Below are 25,062 nucleotides of genomic sequence, written 5' to 3'. Positions count from 1 at the left end.
GACAGCTCCTGAAGTACTGTAGAAACCACATATTGGTCATTTACAGCCTGAATTGTGCAAAGAGCCTGACTAGATGATTTTAAAATGTTTTATCCTTCAAAATTTAAGAATATTTGGTATTAAACTAAGCATGTGAATAATTTCATCTCTGTTCACTAATTTCAGTGAGTTCAACTGGACAAGTGAATGGCTTGAATTTGAGCGTGGAGTGATGTATAATACTGACACAGGACCACAATTAGCATCTGTAGGACATCACAAATGTCCCTCTAAGTAAAATTCATCATGCAGCAACTAAAACTCCTATAGCATTCTCAATAAGAATAAGGAACATTACCCATTTCTCAATGAGGTTCTTTTTCCTCTCAGGAAAACCTCTTCAGAGAGTTGAATCTGCCTAACAGCTGAGAGTCAACCACTCTGTATAGAATCTGTTATAACAAGACATTTAAAACACTTAAAAAGTAAGAAACTTGGAAAATTAAATTATGTTTCCATTCATCTGACTTCATTCCAAGTCTGTAATGCCTATTACACATCAGCTGGGTTATATTTTAGAATCATTTTAACTAGTTAGCAGTGTTCTGGAGGTCAACATAATTTTTGACCTGATGAAGTAGAAAGGGGAGATTTATAAACAATATTGACTAGCTCATACCTAAGACATCACACCAAAACTATGCCATGCTTTCTCAAATTCTTTCTTGATTTCTTCAAGTCTTTAGAAGAGTACATCATTTCATGCTACGTAATTCTCTGATTAAGAGCCTTAGAGGCCTTTACAGGTTTTCTGTCTTCTCCACAAATTTCACCCGTAAGTAGGAACTAATCTGTCCCAGGCTGGAGTCCAAGTACCATGTTTTATACCCCACATCTTGCAGGTGAGTCCCACAGTTGTCGTGACAACTTTCTGTGTATGATACCAACATCTGAATTGCCTATCCTTTTAGGGCATCTGCTACTGCAAAAAAACTAAACTGCAAAACTAAAAAGTCCGAGAACACACTTAGAGGTCACTTCATCAAGAAAACACAGTTTTCAAACTATTATTTTAAATACTTCTCCTATGCAGTTTACAGCACCTTTCAGGAGGCACAGAAACAGCAGGAAGGCAAGACAATAAATGCAGTGGGTGAGTACATGTAGTTCTATATACAAAAGCCCCACACCAAAAATCTCAGGAAGGCTGAGAAGGAAGGGCTTCCAGTCTTCCTTGTAAGAGAAGTGTGAAGGAAAGGTTCCAGTCACTTTGCAGAAAGATCCTGACGAGTAGTGCAGTATCTGAAGTGGATTTCACATTGAAAGCAAGAATTCAAATCCTTTGCCTTATCTATGTATGTACGTGTATATATATAGAGGCACGTGGATGTGTATAACACACACATCACACGTGTGCTTTGTTTGCATTCACGTGATATTCTGCATGGATTTTCTGCTCTCCTTGCCTGAAAGCTGATCAGACATCTGGGAACTTCTACACTGACCTCAGCAAACTTTGCACAGGTTTCTCAAAAAGCACTATGGGACAATCTGAATTCCAGAATTATGTTGCTTTGAGTGGTTTCCAAGAAGGCAAACAAGAAACTTTTTTTTCCCTGATCACAGAGAATTCAAAACCTCTTGGGAAAGCCTTTGAACTTCCATTAAATGTGATCTGTTTAATGTTTGGATCTGTTGAAGGAGAGGCAGTCAGATAAACTGGGCCAATGCTGAAATGAACTTTCTTCCAACACCTCTACAAGTGTAATCACATCTCCCTGAGCACCTCTGTAGACGATTGAATTAGACATTCAAAGAGGTGATAGACAAACAGAAATCAGGCAAATAAAGATAATCTACCCTTTTTCTAGGCATCCAAAGGGATTCAAACCTACAACAAAGGAGCTTTACATGTTCCACTACCTACCTAAAATATTAAATTCTCCATGGCTGATATGTCTTTGGAGCTGAAAACTGTTGGCAAAACATTTCTTGTTTTTGTCTCGGTCTAGGAAAATGAGATATTGTTTCTGTATTAAAGTACTCTGAAATGAGTCACCTACAGCAGAATAACCTGCCATATCCATTTGGTAACAATAGAACAGACATCAATTTTCAATCTTATCAGAAGTCACCAGTCCGTAAGTATTAGTGGCGCCTACTGAATTTTATCCAGAGACCTAACAGAAAACATCTGTTCTTTTACTTCACAGAAAATCAATAGATTAAATCAATGTTCTCTTTTCTCCTTTATTCCATTCATTAAAGGCATAGGTTTTCTTTCATTTTTCTACTATTTCTTTTAATAACTCACTTCTCCTTGCAAGTCAAATCCTAGTATATTATAGAGATTTCTACGTCTCTTTCTGGGCTTACTTGGGGAGACATATATCTACACACTTGCAAAAGACAAGCAGAAGTAATTATTTTTGAGGGGCATTTACAAAGAGCTTGATAAAATTATACCTAGTATTTGGACCAAAGCCCAGCAATGCTTAAAAAAAACAAAAAAACCCCCAAATATCGCTTATTGCCTTTTCTGCCTTTTTTCAGGTCTATAATTTATGCTACAAAATGTGATGCAGTTGCTGAAAAATCCACCTCTGGTCTCATAAATTTCACCAATGTGCCAAAACATCACAACTGTCAAGTAAGATGTGCTTTGTGGAGCCACCCACACCATAGCGCTTATTTAGATAATTCATTACTAGATTCAGAACTGAACTATGTTTGTGCACATCAACCCATCTGTTTGCATCATCCCACCCATACTGTGTATTAGGTTTGCACCAAGACATACTAAACAATACAGCCCAATATCCAGCCTAATGTGCTTACAGATGAAGAGCACTCTTCACTTAAATAATAGACAAAATTAGGGACTTCTGGACTAAGAAGGAGAGAGATTAAGGTAGAAGTGATCCAAAAAACAGAGGCAGAATTTACTAATTCTGTAAACAGTAGAATTAGTGTTAAAAATTATCACCAAGACAGCAGAAGTGAGATTTTTTTCCTACTTGCACTGATATGTCTAAATATAGTAGAAATATTAATTTTTTTCCCCCTAAATAAACAGCTCCAGATAGGAATCTTTAATATTAAAACTGAGGAAAAAAACCATAAGTACACAGTTTTCCCCTTTTCTCTTTCCTGTGGAGATCTTATATTGTTTCTGCAGCCTAACATGAAGTCAAAATATGAGCAAGTGTAAGTGAACATTCGTACTTTGGGTCTGATAGGTAGATGCAAATAAAACACAGGATCTTGAGCTGAAATGATGTTATACTTGTGATATGCATTGCAAAGGTGTTATGAGAAGTGTGTGAGAGTTTTATTTTTTTGTATATGAGAAGCTGATAAACAGAGCTGGTCTATAATAAAGTAATATATACAAGCATATGAAATGCTTTAAATCATCCAGCAGGGATAAATCACCACCTGATCTAGAAAACAAGAGTTCCACCAGAACATTTCATAATACGTTGTGTATGTACTGCAGTCTGGCAGCAGCTCCTAGAGAAAACCAGTAACCTGGGAACAGGGCAGTATTGCCTCCAGTGCCTTACAATGGCTGGAATCAAGCCTTTTGCGCCACGTTACAACTGAATTAAGTCACAATAAATCAAAACTCCTTTTTGGGTCTGTAACTTTGAAAGAGACCATATAGCAACCTTAGAACTATATAATTTCAGATTTTTCTGTCCATTTAGTGCAGCACCATGAGAACCTTGTCACAGGGACTATTAACTGTCAGTGAGCTGCAGCTTGAGGTGAGGATTAAGAGAATTTTCATTGGGAAAAAGAGAGTTATTACTGGAAATTAATTTAATATGCTGTCAAGGCAAAAAGATATGTAAATAAATAAACAAATAAAGAAACAATAAAGAACAAAAGAAGAAGCAGAAAGAGGGAAAAAATTAGAGAAGTGGCAATTCACAGCCAAGCAAAAGTTGGTCTGGAATGGTGCAATGGCTGAGTATCCCAGATGTTGAATATCTTGTCAGTCAGGAGCAGAACTGTCATCTGATGAATGACAGAATAGCAAAGTCAGTCAAAAAGTGGAATATCTCAATTCCTATGAACAAAGCAGGGGTTTTTTTGAGATTTCTCTTTGTTAGCTATTACAATAACGGTGCCTCACTTTCTACTGAATAAAAACCATAAGAATGACTGAAGCAAAACTCCATAAAATAATTAGACCTACCCAAATACTGACATCAAATGTGTAAAAGTCATTGATAGTTCTCTGTCTCACGGGAAATAGAGATTGATGAAACACAGCTGTGTTCACAGCCATTGATAGCATACATCATCATTTCCACAGCATTCACTTTAAATTACTTAGCAGCTATAGTGCCAGTATAGATTATGGGATAACCCAGTCCTTTCTTTTAACGTCAGGCATCTGGAATTTCAGGGTCAGAGGAACCTTTTTTCCTTCCCTAATATTTTTTTTTTCAGATAGATAAAGTAGTAATACCAAAGGCACGAGTATATCAACTCTTCTCTAAGCAATATGTATTCACATTGCACTCAAAAATAACTTTTAAAGTAATATTAAATTTTAATATATATTAATATCTAACCACAGGAGCACAGGAAAAGGGAGAGGAGCTTAGACTAACAAGAAGTTCAAAAAACATCCTATAAAAGTATTGGCAATGCAGCATCCTTCTATATGAACAGCTGTGTGACTTGCCTATTTTCATTACATTAGTAGAGCTGGGAGCCTCATACCCTCAGAAAACCAGCTGAAGTAACAGAAGGTCCAAATGATCCCTTCTAACCAGAACTAGATGGTACTTAAATGCAAGACCATTCTGGACCATATTAAGTTGATCCTGGAATCACAACTGAGATACTTAAACACAGAAACTTTAAGCACCAAGAAATTTGACTGAAATCCAGCTGATGTGATTAAAACTGGGCAAGTACTTTGCTTGCCAGTTCAAGGATTCAAAGGTAGCCTCTGCATCTAAAGTAACTTTTATTACGAAAGCAGACTGCACAACTTATACGCACTGTGATTCTACTGTGTTTAAAAAAAAAAGAGCAGCAACTGAATGTGAAGGAGGCTAGACTAACAAAAAGAAAACCCTGTATTTGCAGGTTATTTTTCTCAAAAATTGAAATTACCATGATTCCTAATAGAGTAATAACATCAGGAAGCAGCAAAGAAGTAAAGAGAAGGTCTTCCGAAACAGGCAAGGGGTTGTTTAGTCTAAACCACAGCGTAAAGTGTGAATAATAAAAATAGGAAACTTTGGATATTCAGTGGACTAATCCCTATAAAATAGCAATAGCCCCAGGAAGCCATAAGAGTAAAACCACTTGACCATGTTATTAATTTTATGGAAATATATTCCAGAAAACCCACAACTGAGACATGTACACATTTCCATGCCATAGAGATCCTTTATATTCTACAAAATTTTAGTTTCCCACCATTTTATTTTACTAAACCTTGAGGTAATTGTTACATTACAGCTTCTTTTCCTGATATAAGTTGTTGCGGTTTTTTGCTTGCTGTCAGCTCCATTTACAATCACATTTTTGTAAACTATCTAGGAAAGGTCACAAACCCCCTGATTTAACTACTAGATGGTTTGGTAATAGATAATGTAAACAATTTCTCCTAAAGTGAGTGAAAATTATGAAGATCATTAAAGCAGCTCATCACTCAAAGCAAATCCTGGTTTGTTGTTTAGTCAATGTATGTGTGTAAAGGGAGTTCACATTTGTAAGTTTCATCACAGTATCTTAAACTGCAACTCAGCTGTCCTAAGCATCCCAGTTTTAAAACGTTTCATGTGAAATACGTAAATAGTCTGAAGTCCCGTTCAGCATCACAAGTTTAATGCTCTCAGACACTTGAACAACAAGAAATAAATAAAAAGCCACCAAATATATTGCATTTCTTGAAACTTTTCACAGAAATTGGCCTCACTGGTTACAGGTTGTGTTATGTTATTTCAAGAAAATAAAGTAAAAACGTGTATACTACAGCTGCGATTTTAACCTGAGATCTGACAGGATACCACTCTAATTTTCATTCTGAACTGAGAGCCCTTTTGTGCTCCTGTACATCAGTTAGGAAGCTGCAATAATTGATCCAACACAAGCGGATAATATTCTACCTCAAAGCATACCCTAGCCAAAGACGGCCAGATGGCACCTACATTGCATAACTCATCACCTACTGTAGTAAGTCTGCTTGTAACCAGACAGAAACAGGTAGCGAATTAGAACAGAAGTAAGAGGAGCAAGAGTCCAGCATTGTCTTCTGGGATATCTCAGAGATAAATTAATACAACTATTGAGTATATGTCATTTATTCCCCTTAGTCAACATTGTATAGCAAACTACTGTAAAAGGGCAGGACTACTGAGGGAGGAAAAATAAGTGACTCTTTTGGGCCAGATTAGATATTCTCCAAGTAGGAAGACCTTGTCTACCTGGAAAGTACTCAATGGTTTTCTCTTCTAGTCTTAAATACCTGAACACAATCATACGTCGCAACTAATAAATTCAAAGCAATGCCTAATCTGCCTCAGTTTACATCTCAGTTGTCCCAGCACATTCATGAACTCAAATGATCTAGAGGGGGGAGAACACATTCCATCACTCTTTGAGAACAAAATAGACTCATTGATCTATTGTATCTGTTTGTACACACATAAAAATACAGCTGTGCACAGCTTTCCTCAGTGAGAGAGGAAGCAGCCTGGACCATTTTCCAGGCTGGGTGGTAAGTTTTCACACTCTCCAGTTTTGCCAGGCTACAACATGTTACAGTGACATTTCTGTTTTCTGTCAAGGCCAGATGTCTGATGTCTTTTTTTTTCCTGTATTTTTTGTGTTTAGGGAAACAAAACTCCCTTTCCCAGGAACTTTTTCTGCAAGTATTTCCCTACCTGAAATATTTGTCGTGTCTGAAAAGGTACTTTGCAAGTCCCTAAATCCCTGTTCTAATCAGGGGTTCCAAAGCTTGATTTATGCAAGCAGTAACTGAGCCTTATTGCATCGTGATAAAGCCATTCAGTAGTCACACAACTCTGTAGCAGCCTAGTATATGGCTGGTTTTAAGTGTGATTGCTTGTTCTGTTGGTCAGATGCAATTGCAGAGCCTGGGGAGCAGTGATGTATAGCAGTAGACTGTATTTTTATTTTTAATTCATTTTTGATCCTCTGGTGAGCTCCACCAGAATGTGTATTCACTGTTTTAGCTAGGCTGGGCTGGTATCCAGCATTAGAGATATTGAATAGGAAGGGCAAATTCTGTCCTGTATCCATTTTTCCTCTGCTTCCACGTGCTGTTGGTAACAACAGCATAGAAAATAAAACATAATTGACCAAAGGTTTATGCCTCAGAGTAATTTATCCATGCCTTGTATTTTCAGTGCTGTTGTTCCAAGGACTGAAGTCACCACAATCAATTCAACCTGTTTGACCACACTGGCAGAAAACTCCTTTAAAGAACTTTGCAAAAGGTGCTAGAAAAATGGCAAAGACTATTTGCCTTTCCTTTCTTGTAGCATCATTCACAGTGTCTTTCCATGCTCCCCAGGATCAAGCACTTCCCTAAGAAGTTACTGTACTTCTTAAATAGCTATAGTTTTAGGTCCATCTGCCTACATTATATACCTACATGCCTCAGATGAGTACCTGAGTCGTAACACCTCCTCACCTCCTGCTGTCCACATCTCGTTAATCACGGAACATAAGAAGGGATGCAAAAGTTGATCACCACTGCTATGGGCGACCACAAGCAGCACGTATTCTCTCCTCACCCTATCTCTTGTATACTTTAAGCCATGTCTTTGAGAAAAAGGTCATTCAGCCATTCAAACGATTTTATTCTTCCTTCTTAAAAAGGAAGTATGGAAGCAGGTGACACTCTACAAGAGTATTTTTGATGTGCAAATGTCTGCAGGGGCAGCTCACTTGGGTGGGCTGTCTCCAAGATGGGAAAATCCCCAAGACCAGCTCTGGAGAGGCCAGCAGTGCTTATATAGGGAGCAAGACAGCAGCAATGGATATTAGAGTAACTGCTCTGGAAAATTCCCCCTCCTCCCCTGAGCATCTGTTCTACACGTGTTGAACAGACCTTCTTTGTCTCTTGTCCAGCAATATCCGAACGAACTCGAGTTCCCTCAGGGAATGAAGGGATACAAGAGAAGTCAGCCTAAAGATTTGTGCTGGAAGGATAAAAGATAACAGCCTGTCAAACTGCAGACCTTTAAAGCTTAACACTTTCTTTCAAATTTGCTCTCACACTGCTATCTACTGCCAAAATATTACAAGTTTTTGACCCCAACTTACATTTACTGCTTCTTATCAAGACATTTCAGATGAAAAAAATGTAGAAAAAGTACAGTGTATAAACAGGAAAATTTAATTACTAAGTTTGTATCATAAAATTATCATGAGATCTGTTCAACTTTTAGCAATCATAACTGTGCAACACAGCCTATGGACTCAGGCAAATATTTGCTCTGGTCATTTCTTTGCAGAAATGATTTTATTTCTTCCCACACATACAAACCTTCCTCAGGACCCCTTGAAAAGTTTCAATTCACAGTTTAAACCTGATGAATTCAAAATGCCAAGACATCAGATCTTGTGTAGTTGAATGTCCAAACCACCCAACCACGTAAACTTATTACAATTTCATGTACAATCAGAGTTATTCAAGATCACTCAAAAAAGCATGAACTAAAATATTTGGGGTCTTTTTTAGTTTAGAGTGACCCCATAAAAGCACTGTGCAAATGTTCCCAAGCTCCCCGTAACAGAGTTGGCTTCAGAAAAGTACCTTTAGGTCAGAGCAGGACAGTAATTGAAAAAAAGAAGTTCTAATAACAACTAAAACATATCAGCACAGCATCATAACAAGACTAGGTTGATTTAAGGTCCCAAGTCCCCAGTAAGATATTTCGTTGGTAGCATTTGCCTATACTGATCTTCCTGGAGTCAGCTTCATGCTTCAAATTCACAGTGTAGACAAATTTACCTGTTTTCAGACTGCAGTACATGGTAAAGCATTAGCACTTCAGACTAAGTTTTGAGTAATTCACACAGTTTCTGTAAACAGTTGCAATCGGAGGAAGAAAAAATGGCCTGAAAGCCATTCTTTTGTCACTCCCTGAAAAGAAAGGCTGCAAATGCACATCATGAGGAACATAAATTACGTGCTGAGGTGGAAATCTTCAGCTACTTCTCAAAGGAATTGGGAAAACTAACACAATATGCATGATATGTAAAAATGATTGCACAAATTTTCAAAATTACTAGCCAATTGAATTAATGAACATTTTGAATTTTACTCTGCAGTACAGCTGCATTTAAATGCTGGTCCACTCGCTTCTCAGCTGGTAATTTAAACAACCCTTAGAGAGGATAAGGGGACCCCTGGTGGCCTAGTGGTTAGCATGCAGGACTCTCACCTCTGCGACCCAGGTTCGAATCCAGCCAGTCCCCCGGGCAGATGGAGTCCGTTAGGCCTGTGAGGCCATCCATCTATGAGAAGGACACTCTAAACAAACCTACGTCCTGAGGACCTCACTGCCATTGTCCAAGCTTGCTTGGCCCCAGCAGATGAACTTTAGGATTAAAGGGTGGGCTCAGTTCAGCGCAGGCTGTGTCTCACCTAAAAAATCCATTGCGCAGGCTGGAAAGGTAAAAGACCTTTCCCAAAATCTTCGTTCGCGAAGACTGGCCATTATTATTAGAGAGGATAAACATTTCAGAGCCTGAGAGGCATCTTGGATGAAGTAGTATTTACTTAAAAGTAATGATCAGTACGAGAAGCACTCATGAGAAAAGCAAAAAAAAAAAAAAGAAGGAGTAGTGGAGACAAAGGGGGAACTTGGGAGAAAGACAATTTGGAGAGCTCAGATGGCAGGCCGAGGAAGTGCTGCTTCCTCCATACTCCTATTTCTAGTGGCCTCCTGCATGCTCTGGCAACACACTCAGGATTTCCATGAGACAGCATTGGCATATAAGACACACTGGAGTTGCTGGGAGTCATCCTCTGCTTGCTTTGTCTGCACCTGAACACCAGCCTTGCACAAGCTGTATGAGAGAAGTTGGCTGCTTCCTCACACATCCGCTTCTGGCAAAGGTGGGTGTAGAACAGTACTACCAGTTCCTATAAAACCACCCACGGTCCCCCTGGTCCACCTACAGAAGAGTACGCAGCATGTGTCTGAGATCACCTGGATCACTCCATCCTTCAACCTCCATGTTTCCTTGCTGCAATTCTCTTCTCACAAAGGCCACCCAGGAGCTGACTAACAGGAAAAACTATTAGCTGCTGTTCACCTGGTCTAAATTTTAAAAGGTGAACAAGAGGGTACATTTCCTATTGTGAATCCCCCATTCTCTCCTTTTCCATGGACTATTCTGTTATTGCATTTCTTTTTGAGTATAGATCAACATTTTGATATCATGCATGATGGAAACTCTCTTGGTTTTCTGGAATTCATTACAACTTTGATCCACTTCAAGCATACTGGTAAGCATGAAACAATAGAAAGAGCCTTCCAACTGTCACCTTGGATTTGTCATCAAATATGGAATATTATCGAAAAACTTTCAAGAGTTGAAATATATACCTTCCAACTGGCAAAATAAGCAAAACAACACTTCATCATGTTTAAGTGACTCACAGGTGTCTCCCTACACCATTTATACTGACTTGCAGTGAGCTACAGTCATCCTGTCAGGTGGGTTTTAAGCTTTATCAGGGGTCAAAGCCATTCAAACAAAAAATCCAATAATTTTGGTATTATTACAGTTGATAGTTAATATATTTTATCACATCATGATAAAATATGTATTGTAGCAGTGAGACTCCACTGCCCGTGTATATGCCATACATCTAGTCCACAGTGCATCTTTTAAAGCAGTGTGGACAGTTAAAGTTAGCAAACTGCACCAGCTCATTTCTAAGATACAAATTCACTGCAAGCCATCAATGAAAGTTCTCAGATCTGTTATGCCACCTATGCCAAAAACCTAATTTATTTCATCTGCAATATTATCAAAACTGCTCTTTGAATACTTGAAACACAGCCATTGGCTTACAGTCTGAATTAAAACATAGGTATTGCTGTAATTTAAAATGTGCTAGTTATAATATGTTTCTATGTTTAATATGTGTTAGTTATAATACGATTGTGTGTTTTAATGCACTGGAGTGTGCATCATCTGAAACCCAACAGGGAATTTTTGAAAACTTCAAAATTACCAAATTACCAAAACAACTTCAAGTGATCTGTATGGTCAGTTGGATAAAATTTGCAATACAATAATCATATAAAAATAATGAATAATTGATTCAGCAACTATTCCTCATGTAGCCATTTTTGTTATTTAAAAAATAAAAGTAATGCTGCAAGCCTTCTGTTGTTGGCTGGTTTTTTGTGGTATAGAAGCACTAAAATCAACAGCCTCTGCCTCTCAGTAATAAAAGTATAGGCCTATGTATCCACATATTAATACTATAACATTTGAAGAGTCTGAGTCTTGGCTAAAATGAGTCCATCTGCTGTGCTTCAAGTAAGATATTCCCATAAAATACAGATGCCATTAGAGATGTACACTTGCAGTCTCATGCTTTGGAGTTTAAGAAAAAAAGCTAAACCTTCTGCCTTGAAGAAAAAAATATCTAAGGCAAACCAACTAAGCACAAATGGTTTCATCTTTTGATGTTGCTGGATCAAGCATTCTTTGCTGGCATGTTCAGAATCAAAAGAAACATCCTGATAATGAGACATAGTGTTTTTGTGATCTTTCTTGATTTCCTGTATTAACATTAATGAAATAAAGAAGGCAACATCTGAAGTCTAAGGTCTTCATTCTTGCATAGTACATAAAATATAAAAAAAAAGTCCTTCATGGCCAAAAAAGAATTAAAAGAAGAAGTTACTTATATATCTCTCAGACAAAAACCTTATAAACTTATTTTGTGATACGCAAACCTATTTCTCATTAAGTTTGATGTTCTCTACTTGCTTTCCTCACATGTTTGCTAATGTTCCATTTATGGGAAAATTCACATAAATGTTCAGGCCATTTGCATTGCTCGTATCCCCAGAACAGGGTTTACCTGAAGCTAACATGACACATAGGTACATACTGACCTATACGCAACAGGACTTTCACATGTTGCTTGTATATTTCTTGTCCTTCTATAGAAGGAATTATTCGTAACAACTCTCTAACTCCTCGACCTCCCAGGAAAATTGTTTGGGGAAAAATAAAATCTAATTAGTTATCTATAAACAGATGTGTTTTTTCTTTTCCTGAGTATCAACAGTGAAAACCATCTTCCCCTCAAGTAAAATAGAGTTGGAATATGACTTTGGCAAGCCCCACTGCTCTTATATCACCCCTGAACTAATTTCAGAGGAGTCTTTATTTCTGGTTTCTGTTCACTCCTACCATCATGAAAATACAACTGTTCCAATTTTAAGAACAGAAACTAAACACCGGCAATTAAAAAACTGTTCCAACTAAATGTCTTGAGAAACATTGAAAGTTTTCAGTTCACTGAAGCCCTTAGATGTGCATAACTTTAAAGATAGCAGTTGATTGAATTGGTTTAAAACAAAATTATCCCTAAACTGGAGTTTTAGATACATATAGCTTTCCTCTGATGTGAGTCAGAAAAACACCTTCTTTGACTTCAACTTAATAAGGTACAGGAAATATGTGCTTAAGGTTGGTACCTTCTCAGTTGGTCAAGGAAGGTAGCTAGTCGTGGCACAGAACCATTCTTCATTGTTTAAGCTGTTTATCTATGCTGTAGAAAGAAATCACTGTTTTGTATGCAGTTTTGAGAAACAGTTCTGAGTGCTACCGTCTTCTGGAGGAAGTATGTGAGCCTCCTGTCAGCCATCCAGGATGTCACAGAAAAAAATGGGGCCACGGGCAGTTTTCAGTCTCGAGCTCTCTTTGAACACACAAGTCAGCAATTACAGGCATGAAGAACTTGTGATCTCTGTTATCTCACCTATTCTGCCAGGAAATGAAACCCATGAGGGCAAAGATATCTTCTCCAAACACATTTCAACTAACAAAATTATTCTGGGCCAACTTTGATCCATTATAATATCTATCAATGGCATACTTGAGCCTATAGTGGGGACCCTAAAATTGGATTTAATAATAATAATAATAATGGCCAGTCTTCCATCTTATTTAACCACTCCTCATTTTCACTCCTCCTCAGTCTCCTATCTATATCAGATATGATTCTGAGCAGGGAATAGCCTTTCTAATGCTCAAATTGGGGGGAAAAAAAAAGATCCCCTTGCATTTGTTTCATGATTATGCAAAAAGTTACCCCCCCCCAGGTTTTTATATTGAAGCGTAAGAGACATGAGGTATGAGAATAGATGTTAGTTAAAACTACTTCACTGAAATTAAAATATAAGTCAAAGCATTGTTAAAGAATTTACAATTTTTACGTGTTAGGTTCTCTAAGAAAAGTATTTTTCACTTGGATATCAAAATATTTACAGTAGTAATAAATGTTATATGACCACTGACTGGACCATAACATGCTAAAAAAAGAGCATCACTTTTTGTACTTTCAGTTTAGTTACTTCATCATTCCTATTAAAGTCTTATTTTGGGGTATCTAATTTCTCAAAGCTCATGCCTGCATAAACATTTAAGCTTCTTATTAATATAGCTGAGCTTATTTCTTTTTATCTTAATATATTCAGTACCTCAGAAGGCGCCACAGCTGGAATGCAGCTCTTGGATATGGATCTTAAGTGCTTCAAAGAGAATGGGAGAGGTCAGCATGCCTGAAAGAAAAGATATCACCACTGCCAAGGACCAAAGAGATTGTGACAAGATGGAAATACAGAAGTTAATATAGAAAACCAGGGATAGAACCACTAAGGTTCTAGTGGTAGGAAAGTTAAATTCTTTGCTTTCTGAAAAGGAACCACAGAGCATATTCAACAAACAGAAAAAGGCTTCACAAGAGGTAAGTGAAGGCTGATAACTCATTGCAAGGCTACAACAAAGAGATTCCTTACAGAAACATGAATCAGCTTAGGTAAAATAAAAGCACTTTGTAAATCAATATTACTTCTGGGGAACAGCCCACTCCATTTTTGTCAAGCTAAAACATCAGGTTCTGACATATTTGAATAGTTGATTGGGCTGCTTGTGCATATGCATAGACACACACACATCCTTAATTTCTGGCTTTGAGCCATACTGGAAGTAGTGAGGTACCATAGGAAAATGCTCCTTGCAAAAGAAGCATAATGTATGGGGTTTATTCAAAGTAATATTAGTAAACCAGTGTAAATGAAATCAGTATTTACCCCAGTTGGCTCAGAGGAAAGAAAGTTCTAAAGTTATTAAGAAAGTTCAAAGGAAATATGGAAAGGAAAAGGTCTAATGAAAAGGAATGTTTATATGGAGTTTCAAGTAGTTTGTGTCCATATACAAATATTTGTTCAGGGATTACTGTTAATGAAAATTCTTCTTATTGAGTTCAGCCTTTGTAACATCTTTCAATTTTCCTGAAGTTAGTCAAATCCAGCAAAGCAAGCATTCCAGATGTTGTTTTTATGATACAGACAGACATCTTATAGGTAAGGTCACCTCATCCATTTCAGTTGTGTATACTGTGAGTCACATTGTTCTTGTCCCATTCGTTTCCCCACATACAGGAAGCTGAGCTCCTTTCAGGTACATAGTAAAAAGCAATGAAGAAGAACAGAAATTTCACACATTAATACTTTAATATCCAAATATCCAAGCACTCACACATTAACTCATCATCCCCAGCATGTGCAATGAAAATTCTTATACCTCTGTGGAAACTGCATGTAACAAATGCTGAATTTGATATCCAAGTGCAATGAAAGGCTGACAAAAACTGGTAAGGGACAGGCAAGACAGGAGAGTCATTTTGTCAAATGAACAAATCAAGATAATATCTAAGGATGGCTTAGCACATGCACAAACCTGCAACTGATAAAACCAGTGACCCAGAATCAACAGGGTAGAGACTACAATTCTGGAAGACCAAGTATTCTACTTTCCCCATTGCTACACTAGTGTAGTCCTTAAACCAATTGAGGGTATGTCGTACTCTAACCGCAGGCTTCCTTGGCCCTTGTGCCCAAACCCACCCAAGTTCATTCATTATTGATGTGATGTGTATCTGTTGCACTTGGATACTAGATAGAGTTTGTTATTGTTCTGCTAGTCAACATCCTCCAAACTATATATATGTTTCATATTATGAAGGAAGACAGATTAATATTGAAAATGGACTTTCCAAAAAAGCTGGGTAAATACAATCACTGTATTAATTTCAGACACTTGGAAATTTGACAAAACTGTATTATAAAAGAAAATTATCAGAAAGGCTGTTTCTAGTCAGAAATTGTGCTAGTAAGTAAAGTTATGCTAGCAAAGTTCAATAAATATATCCAAGACCAACATACTAACCAAGTTGCTAAGCCTACGTTATTAAGTATGAAAATAAAAATATGCAGCTTAAATCACACACACACACATATTTGTTTTTAAAAAGTTTTGGTGTTGTTTTACGTGACATTTTCCATTAATTTCATCTAATTTAGCAATTGCAGCTACAGATTCCTTGGGTTAGAGACTCAGTAGTAACACAAAAATCTATACACTCAAAACATCTCTTTTACAAGTCTCACTAGTTGCCAAATACTGTTTTTGGGGGGGATGTCCTTCTCTAATAGTGATGCATTGATGGCAAAGCAACACAACCCACAATCCAGATTCAGAACATAACCAAAATTTCTGTCAAGGTTCTTCGCCTCATGACAAATCAATCAAATCAATACTTGTTTCTCATGCCTCATGATTTGCTTCTCATATGATGACTCAGAAGATCCTGAATAGATATACTTATTTTACCCTTTATCCTTCTAAGAGAGAATAAATGAAGTCTGAGCAAATCACAGACAAGACTGCAAAGCATCCCATCACAGATAATGTAGATATTACCAGCAATGATTACTCATGCTTCATTACAGCTTGTAGAGAATGGTAACTATTGGAACTGGCAATGAACCATCAGAACAGAGGAAGCCTGGAAACAGCTCCACAAGTAATCTTTGTGAGGCCGTGCAGATCCTCCTCCTGCAAACAATTTCTGTGGGCAGAACGTTCCAAGGGCTGCAAATTCATGGGCCAGGTCCCTCTGAACTGTGCAACTGCTAAAACGAATCTGATTTTTTCACTAAGGCACATTTAGTTTCTTTTATTCTTCTTACATTTTCAACCTCAAGATAACTGGAAAATGCAAATGTCAATTTTTTTCTTCAACATATCTTAAAATGTGCTTTTAAAAAACAGTTTTAAGGACTGAGAGTTAAAAAACAATATCAATAAATGTCACAGAATTTTGCATTAAAATTGTTTTGAATGGATTCGGACAAAGTCATTTAGGTTTGGTGTTACAGGCTTTTAGATGCTCTTAAACAAATTATTCCAAAGCAACAGTTTTAGTTGATTTTATTTCAGTTAATTGCAGCCTAGAAGTCTATATTAATTTGGGAGCAAATTTACAAATGGCAAAACCTCTCCAAGTCTCAATGCAGCTATGCTTTTTCCTGGTTTACATCAAGGATGTCAGGCTATCACATTACAATTACTATCATAGTTTTGAAGGCAGCATTAGTAAATAAGAGAGACTGCTGCAAACAAACTTGCATTCTCTAATTACAAGCATCACAGTTTCTTCATGAAAGGGAGAGCAGAGTGCCTTCAAGCACAACAGTGGAACAATGGTTGAGTAACTGATGGTCTAATGTCCTCTACCACTTCATTAGAAACAATTTTTTCTTTGCAGCATTTCAGTTTTCCTTGTTGACTTTTCACCTGAGTACTAAGCACAGTTGATTCCACTTAGTTCATAGGAGGTTGATCATATCATGCACTCAGGCTGTCCCTCTGCAGTGTAACATACAGAACAATAATCTATTTGAATTGATGATTCCTTTGTAAATGAAGCCAAACCACAAGATCAGAACGCTGCGATTCCGTAGAAGGGCAACGAGTGACATGGCTTATTTACTGATTGATACTTCCCTATAGTAATAACACAGCTTCTATTGGAAAACATCTGGAAACGTTACAGTGCAATAGTTCTTTTAAAATAATGAGGTCTATCAATCACTTGTATGACCAACGAATGTGAAAGAGCTTCATGTTGTCCATAAAACAACCAGACTTGATGCTACTCACCCATGACTGGTGATTTCACATTGGCCAGGACAAATAGGTATCTGCAGAGCAGCTGCTGTAGTCATAACAGAGTGTATCTTCTTCGAAAGGGTGCATGTGCCAAGACTAGGGAGTGCACAGTGCGGAAAATAGCTCACCAAAGAAAAGAACAAAGCCACAACTACAAAGGTAAATAAGTCGAAGAGACTTAGCTCAATAAGATTTACAGGATCTTGAGCATGACTTCAAGCATTGAATACTAACAGAAATCAGTCATTGGTTGTTTAATTCTTGGGGGTTTTTTTTAATTATGTCACTTCAAAGACTACAGGTAAGTCATGGTATTATTAATTCTCTCTCAGTATAAACCAGATAAGACTAACGTGTAAGAAGGATATGTCACCATACAGGATAAGCAAATACAGACCTGGAAAAATAGAGGTGGAATTCGGCTTTGTAAGAACTTACTGCTCATTAGTGGCAGCAAGACTTCAGTAAAACGAGCCCAAATGCTTGCACTATTCATTATAGTAACACTTAGTTCTGCAAAGAGAACCAAACCTAACTGTCAAGTCATCCCAGCTGTTTCTACTCTCCAGTGTTGCTTGACAGGTCAAACTCACATCTCCTGCTCACTGCACGCATTGTAATGCATTCTGGTGAGCCTGAGCAGCGTGTGAATGAGAAGCAGAAGAAAGGGAAGAGAGAAGGAAACTGCAGACAACAAGGAGGAGAAAATGACAGTGAGGAATTCTTATAGTTGCAGAGAGGGACAGAAAAATTAGTCTGATGTGGTTTTGCATCGCTTGGATCAAGTAAAATACACTTAGGTTTTTTAATTTGATAATTTTCTAGCATCTGCCAAAGAAATGGGATTCAATCTCAGATTTCACAGATCAGATCCATTATCCAAACTACTCAGACTTGGGCAATATTGGACACCTCTGTCCACATGAAGGCAACAAATCAAAGGTCTGAATTTCCCTTGCATCTTCTACCAAGTGCAATTATTTCAAATTGCTGGAATTAAACATATATGGGAAAGAAGTCAGTTGGATCCAAAATATGACTGACCACCTCTTTCCATACATTTTTCCAGGAAGATGGAAATAAGGCAAGTATTTCTCATTTACTATCCAAAATGCCATTTCAAGAGAACCTTTTGCCTCAAGCCTTGAGTTAGGTAACTTTCAAGTTTGGTGCAGAGCCCTTTACTATTTAATTAGTATTTCCTCTGCTGTTCAGTCCCTACTTTTCTCACTAGCTTTTCCTTTCTTAGGCTACATGTGGAGAAAACAATTGATTAGCCAGTCACATTCCCAAAAATATAGGTAATAGAAGCAACTGTAGAGTAGAGAAATCAAAGCTACATGAGGAAGGCACTGACTTCTGCTATCAAGCTCCAATCTACCATTTCATCAACACTGCTGTGACACTGCATTCCCCACTATCCCAATCACTTAGTCCTTTCTATTAAAAAGTTATTCCAAGGGTCATAGAAGAAAATGAAGGAGTTCTATAGAACAATGCAAAGTACAAATCCTCAGTAGAAATATGAAGAGTACAGAATATTCTCAAGCATGCAGAAGACCAAAGACAATAGAAGTAAGTAAAGTCTAATTGTCAAATTATCTATTTTTTCTCCAATTTTTGGGGAAAGAAAGATCTGCTATCAGCCACTTACACTAATAATATATAACACTACCACATCACCTTAGGGAAACGCAGCCAGGACCATGACACAACGTATCTTCTGACACATAACAGGTAGCATGCTTCGTGAAGCATAGCCTGGCTTGCACAATCTCCGGGCAAGGTTACAGAAATTGCAGAGAAAGAACAGCCTAGAAGGCAGGGTTTGAAGTCAAATCTTGAGTCACAGTATTTCCTGTCACACAACACAAGGATTTATTGTCATTATCCAAAGACAATGTCTTCTGAAGACTTCAGCTCTAAGAGTCTCTTCATGGGAAACCTTGATGTAATATAAGCCCCCTTGTATTGGCTGGATCATGCTCACTCCCCACTTTTACTTCAACCAGAGCAGAAGTGGCACTAAAAAGACTCCCATTTGACATCAGCTGAAATTGCATCAAGGCCCTTGCTCATACCACCACACGGAAGACTCAACTACCCTAATGTTAAGCATAACCAGCAAACAAGGGCAACAACAAGAGCTTACAAATAAAGGGTTGGTAATAAAATCTGTTTCTCCAGAAAGTACCTCCTATACAAGTATGTGCACTACAAAACAGTATTCTGAAAGTAGCTATTTATAAGCAGAGAGATGAATTAGGTTAATTTTTCTCATTCAGTACAAGACAGTTTCTCAAACCCAGGCTGATGAAAGGGGTGAATGCTGAGTCTGAGGCCAGATGGAATATTGGCCTTCCAGATCAATGTAGAAAAAGTGTCTTTTGCCAGATAAATAAACAGAGCAGGGAAAAAAGAAAGCAAGCCTAATTATACCAACCTTACCAAGAAACATTTCCAAAAATACTTATTGGCATCATCCGGAGTGGAAAGTTTCAGGGGGAGCATCAGAGGTGTTTTATTTTAGCTTGGCATGAGTAGGGAAATTATAGGAATGATTTCTAAGTGTGGCAAATGCAGCTGCTTCTCAAAGACATAGTTTAAGGGTTCTTCATAAAGCCATAAACTCCTTGAGAGACTCATAAAGAGCTGGCATGATTTCATATAAATTTAAGAACTTTTTTTTTTTAAAGAGACAGACGGATACTGCTGTAACAAAGCTCGAGGCAACACCATTAAGACCATAGTGATAATATAGTGATCAATTGCTTCAAAGTATCACCATGTCCAAGGCTAGGCCCTCTAAAACTCCTATTAAGATTACACTAATCCAAAGATTTCAACTAATAAGCAGATAAACCTTCCCAAGGATGATAGCCTCCCTAAGTTTTAGCAAGTCAGTTTTCTGTACAATAACTACATAAACAGCCAGAAACAACTCAGAAAAAGAAACAAGTTAAATGCCTCATTAAATCTTACCAGACTAGCATTGTGACGACAAGAAACATTCCTATTGTGTGCGAACTTTGGATGGGGATGGAGAGAGATACAAAGGCTGGAGGTCAGTCACAAAGAGTGCTTTGCACTAGATAGAGGTAACTTTTCCTTTTAGGGGTGTCATACTGGCCAGTACAGAGATTGAAGAAAAGGCTAACACACAAGCAGAAAGTTTTTCAATTTTCAGCAGGAAATTCTCCATCAAATACAAATGAGGAGAAGTGAAAAACTGATACTCCATTGTTGAAAATATTTTGGTCATCTGTGGTGCTGACACAAGCAAAGACTGCTTCAGGGAGTACAGTAATGTGACAGTTTGCTATGAAAGCTGGGGTTTGACTGGATAAACCACAAACTCATGTCCTTTAGGTAGAAAGCTGTACATATTTGTCCTCAGCGATTTTGAAAGGCAGAGGTTTTCTAGAAAAAAAAGATTAATTGACCAAAACACTTTCACAAACAAGGCCTGGGTTGGAAGGCAGAAGTAGGGTTGCAGGGGTTGGTTTGGCTTGGGGGTAGGTACTTGGGGGTGTTACCTGACCAGGCTCCAAGCACACTGTAGACTCACACTCAGAAAGATGAAGCTGCTTTGGACACTTTGATTCACACCAAACATTCACACAACTTCTCTCGATTTCTCCTTCCCACATTTTGTTTCCACTGCCGCACAGGAAAGCAGAAAGACTGTTATGAGTTTGTTCAGGTCTGTTCTGCAGATCTATAGAGCACTTGCATCTAGGGTAAGGGATTAGTATTTAACATTTGACAGAATACTTATGAAAATGGGGCTTTACCAACACTCATTCAATGTTTACCTCACGTGCATCAAAAAATCCCAATTCCTCTGCTTTAAAATTTCCAGCATCTATTTCAAATTTTTTTCCAGTGCACACCCCCCACACCCCCCCATTTTTGGTTTACTAGGAGAATTCCAACATGGCATTCAGCAAGAATACCACTCTTTTTGTATTTATAATTCTTTTAAAGCCTCACTTACTGTACTTGTTGTTTCCAAGAATGAAGGAACTATTTAGTATAGTGCTAATCTAAAGCTACAAATACAATTCCTCAAGAAAACAAAAAAGGAGGTTCCATATATTTCAAATATTTATCCCAAACCGGCACTCCTGCATAATGCAGTAGACCCATTCATCCTTGTTTTTCCTAAAAAGATGAAAGATTGTGGTTTCCACAAATTGCAGATGTCAACAAATGTCATCTCTGGCAAGCAGGAAGGAAATCATAGCTCCTGGACATAAAATATTCCACTGAAAATACTCTCTCCTACATAAAGAAAGGAGATTTTAGTTCAAATATGTCAAACATGCACTAAGATTGTATCATTTATGCACAAGGGGTGTGAAATGACCAATAAAATCAAGTCACATTCATCCAGTAAAGATTAAAAAAAGCACTTCAAACAAGCACTTCACATTCAGAAACAAAGAGAGCTTTTATCAGTAGGAAACATCATCAAGATGAAGAATAAATATTTTGCAGCTATATTTTCAAGTACATTTCAAGTGTGCCGCATTTTGCATCAGGTAATTAGGCAAGGAGCTCGTTGTTCTAAAACCAGGTTCACAACATGTCTCACCAGATGATTTTGCATATCAACAGTTTAAATCTTCACACGTGATAATAGAAGAACATAAATGTCCCAGAATATTATAAATCTGTCATCTCTCACTATTTGCAGCTCTTGCTTTGGTTTCAGCAAGTGATGGAGCTGGTTTGAAGTTATGGGGAGCCACCAATTATCCTTTATTTTGAGAAAGTCTAGAATTTCCTTACTCTGCAGAAACACAACACACTACATAATAATCAAAAGAATAATCTGCATACTACCTCATTTTTTCTTAAAAGCAGAGAGAACAAGAGAAATGATTAAACATTATTAAGTTAGGAACATATATTACATGGAGCGTCCCTTTGGTGTTTAGGATGATGATTAACTAGGATTAGGCATATCAAGTGATAAATTTGTCCATTGTAACCCTAATGCACATGCTGAGCCTCTTCCTTCTAATTACAAGTATGACTTTTCCCACTAAAATTATGTTTCTCCAGAAAGAGAAAAAGCAGTCCAGCTATATTTTATGCTAGCAGTCAATCCCCAAGTCACTGGTTTTATTTTCAGCCCATAGGTTAGATAATTAACCCTCGCCTACTTTTCTGCAGAACAGATAATAAGTAACTGTTCATTCAATGGTGGTTATAATAAGAAATTTCTCAGGCTCTGCCAAAATGAAATATGTCTGTAATTTCCTATTTTCTGAGTCCTCTTTTTCTTCTCTCTACCCAAAGCATCAGCTTTCTTCACTGCTTTGTCTCACAGCTGAAACTCTGCCAAGATTCATCATTTCCTGCTTACACTGCAATCTAAACCAGACCTTTTAATCAGATTCTCTATTATGAATATCTTTCCTTTTCACTTCTACGTAAGACTCATGAGCCCTGAGAATTACAGAAGAGATGGTTTGTTTCCATCTTCTCCTCTCATTTCCTTTCTTTTATCACATATTCAAACATGATTTAAAGGTGAACATATACAAAAATACAGAGTGTATCTGAATTCTTACCATTTAGGCTAGTTGAGGGCACTGACTTAAGTCAGTTTCTATCCACAAATTTCTAGGCAAGGAGCAGTTGAAACCATCAGTTTAATATAGAACCTATCAGCTACAGGCCCCAAACCTAAAGACCAGTATTTCATATGAATGTATTTTAAAAATTAGGCTGACACTTTTTAGAGAACATTTTGCCCAAATTATTGTTTCTTTGTGACTAGGAAAAGAGTTTCACTGTAATTTCATTGTTATAAGAATTATCAAGAAAGATAGGAAATTAAATTTAGTTATTACAAGCCCCAAGCAACAGATTTCCTCGTAATAATAATTCTTTGTCATGGAATAGAAGGAAAGAGATTTTCTGTGTTCCACATACAGTAGTTTTAATATAACCAAAATAATTACAAAATCATTGACTTAAATCCCTTCTATGTAGGTCCATGTTATCCTCAGTAAAACACGGTTAACAGTTTTATTGTCAGTTTAAGACTTCTATAACTGGTTAATAAATATATATTAAAATAATATTGCTAACACAACGTATGTCACAGTAGTGGATTCTTTAATAAGCACAGACTGGTATATCTGTCACTGCTGTGCCAGGAATGATGGATGTGTTTTTTTACTGCTAAGATAGGAGTCCACAAGTTTATAAGCAGTCATGGAGTTAACAGAAAAGTCCTCTAATATTCTTTGTTTTATACAATCACATGTTAGCGTCTCCACAGCCTACTAACTTCCAAAAGTTAGCAACAATTTCAAAGCTTCTTTCACTAGTGATATTAGCGATTGAAAGGCTTAGGAGGTTGAGTAGAGCTCAGTGTATAGACCTTTCAATTCAGAACAACCCTACCTTGTTACTCAGAGGAAGAGTTATCTGAAGGTGAACTTCATGGTGGCATAGTTGGATGACTCGAAGACCTCACACAAAATGGGCTGAGAGCAAATTCATACTACATTCAAGATCAGGCTACCTTCCATATACAAATCATCTAACTAATGCACATTCTTACAGCTGCATAGTCAGGAGCAGGATGCATGCAAGTCCCAACCAACAAGCTGGGCAAGTCTAGAGCTATGTCTCCAACTGCTACACTGATAAACACTGAGCTCACAGGTTGTTGTTCTTGTTGCCTTTATCCCTTGTCACAAAGCAAAACTATAAAATTCCTTACATATTTTATTCTTGTTAATACAATTGCTGCTGTTCCTATTAAGTGGATAAATTTTTCATGCTTTTCTTTTTACTGTTTTAAGAATATGGAGTCCCTATCCTTTACTTACAACTTTCACGGATTATTTTTTTCAACTTTGCTATAAGAGGAACTCCACAGTCAGAAAACAAGCATTTGAAAAGAGCTGGAGCCTAAATGATTTCTATTCCTCTCACAGGTCAAGTTTCCAGAGCAAGCTGAAAGAGGTGGTGCTTGTCAAATGCTAAGTGTTACAGAGAAGACTCTAGGACTCTCTTTCACTGGTGCCACAGCACTGTCTAAAAAAAAAAAATCTTTGTGTATCACAGACTCAATTCTCTACTTTCATAGTTTGCTCTCTAGCTCACCAGAGAAAGAAAACAAGATAATAACTGTGTGTTTGAAAAACCAATTTTGCTGAATACCTTTATCTGTATGTACGAATAAATACCAGTTTTGCATTGAAACTTCTCAAGGTTACATTCTATGTCTGCTGAATGCCTTTTGAACTACATCCTTCTTGCTTGTAATTATTTTGGAAAAGCACTAAAATACTAGCCTTGGGGTTTCTCCTCACCCCTCTCCCCAGAGATTATTAGCAATTACTAGTTTAAAAAATTCACATTTTTATAACATGCTGTAGAAATATTCTGCAACCAACCCCATAATACAATGTACAGTAGGCAGTATGTTACCAGGAATTTGGAAGCAACACAAGACAACAAAAGTGAGAAGTTGATCACAGGAAGGCTGATAAATATACTAGCAAGCACAATAAAAATGTACAAGCTATATAGATTTAGAGCTCTTCTCAAGAGTGCATATTCCCTTGCTGTTTTAAAAACACCCCAACTCCTCAAGATTTGCTTAAAAGAGAGGAAAAAACCGAGTTCTTTCCTAAGAAATCTGGCTTTCTCAGCTGTTTGAATTGAATTGTCAGCTTCTGCTGTGCATTTGGCCTTAAGGTATCTTGTGTTCCTTACAAGATACTCTTTCCTCATCAAAATTAGAAACACACTACTGTTTAGTAAGTAATAAAGCAATAG

General features: G+C 37.4%; 1 protein-coding gene across 4 annotated transcripts in view; it reads right to left on the bottom strand.

Moving 5' to 3' along the window:
* DKK2 (dickkopf WNT signaling pathway inhibitor 2) overlaps positions 1 to 20,989 on the bottom strand; it is a 98,687-nt gene extending 77,698 nt beyond the window's left edge. For 2 of the 4 annotated variants that reach the window (XM_027677072.1, XM_027677076.1), the window contains exon 1: positions 20,790 to 20,989. The gene's annotated coding sequence lies outside the window, so the exon portion shown is untranslated. Of the gene's footprint in view, positions 1 to 12,125; positions 12,193 to 20,789 lie in introns of those variants that run through there. The other 2 variants (XM_027677073.1, XM_027677074.1) reach the window with 2 other exon arrangements.
* Between the last annotated feature and the right edge of the window lie 4,073 nt (positions 20,990 to 25,062).

Source organism: Neopelma chrysocephalum, unplaced genomic scaffold, assembly GCF_003984885.1.
Source record: "Neopelma chrysocephalum unplaced genomic scaffold, ASM398488v2 Primary Assembly neopelma1_42b, whole genome shotgun sequence".
Taxonomy (NCBI): Eukaryota; Metazoa; Chordata; class Aves; order Passeriformes; family Pipridae; genus Neopelma; species Neopelma chrysocephalum.
The sequence above is the reverse complement of the archived record's forward strand: the minus strand, read 5'-3'. Positions and strand labels throughout refer to the sequence as shown.